This window comes from Colobus angolensis, unplaced genomic scaffold (assembly GCF_000951035.1).
Source record: "Colobus angolensis palliatus isolate OR3802 unplaced genomic scaffold, Cang.pa_1.0 Scaffold47, whole genome shotgun sequence".
NCBI lineage: Eukaryota > Metazoa > Chordata > Mammalia > Primates > Cercopithecidae > Colobus > Colobus angolensis.
In genome coordinates, this window is record NW_012118154.1 from 731,433 (window position 1) to 732,455 (window position 1,023).

The following is a 1,023-nucleotide window of genomic DNA, read 5'->3' on the forward strand; positions in this document are numbered from 1 at the left end:
TTAGCCAGGATGGTCTCGATCTCCTGACCTTGTGATCCGCCCGTCTTGGCCTCCCAAAGTGCTGGGATTACAGGCTTGAGCCACCGCGCCCAGCCAAAAAATTTTTTTAAAATAACTGGGCATAGTGGCACATGCCTGAGGTCCCAGCTACTTAGGAGACTGAGGTGGGAAGATCGCTTGAGCCTGGGAGGTTGAGGCTGCAGTGAGCCATGATGGCACCACTGCACTCTACCCTGGGTGACAAAGTGAAACCCTGTCTCAAATCAAACCAAACCAAGCAAACAAAAAACACAGAAAGCTATCTCCAAAATGGCACCACATCCAGATGGGTTTATAGGTGAACTCCACCAATCTATATAGAAGAGAAAATCCCTATCTATAACCGTTTCAGAGAATATAGTTTTCCAATTTACAAGGCTGGCATAACTCTGATCATAAAACCAAACAACCAAACAAACAGAAAAACAGACAAAGATCCCCAAAAGAGATCTATAAGCCACTCCTATTTTCTAACTTAGATGCAGAAGTCCTAAATAAAATGTGAGCAGGCCAGACACGGTGGCTCACGCCTGTAATCCCAGCACTTTGGGAGGCCAAGGGGGGCGGATCACAAGGTCAAGAGATCCAGACTAGCCAGGCGCAGTGGCTCACCCCTATAATCCTAGCACTTTGGGAGGCTGAAGCAGGCTGATCACCTGAGGTCAGAAGATCGAGACCAGCCTGACCAACATGGAGAAACCCTGTCTCCATTAAAAATACAAAATTAGTCAGGTGTGGTGGTGCATGCCTTTAATCCCAGCTACTTGGGAGACTGAGGCAGGAGAATCGCATGAACCCGGGGTGGAGGTTGCAGTGAGCCGAGATCACGCCATTGAACTCCAGCCCGGGCAACAAGAGTGAAAAAAGAGATTGAGACCATCCTGGCCAATATGGTGAAGCACCCTCTCTACTAAAAATACAAAACATTAGCCGGGTGTGGTGGTGTGCCTGTAATCCCAGCTACTTGGGAGGCTGAGGCAGGAG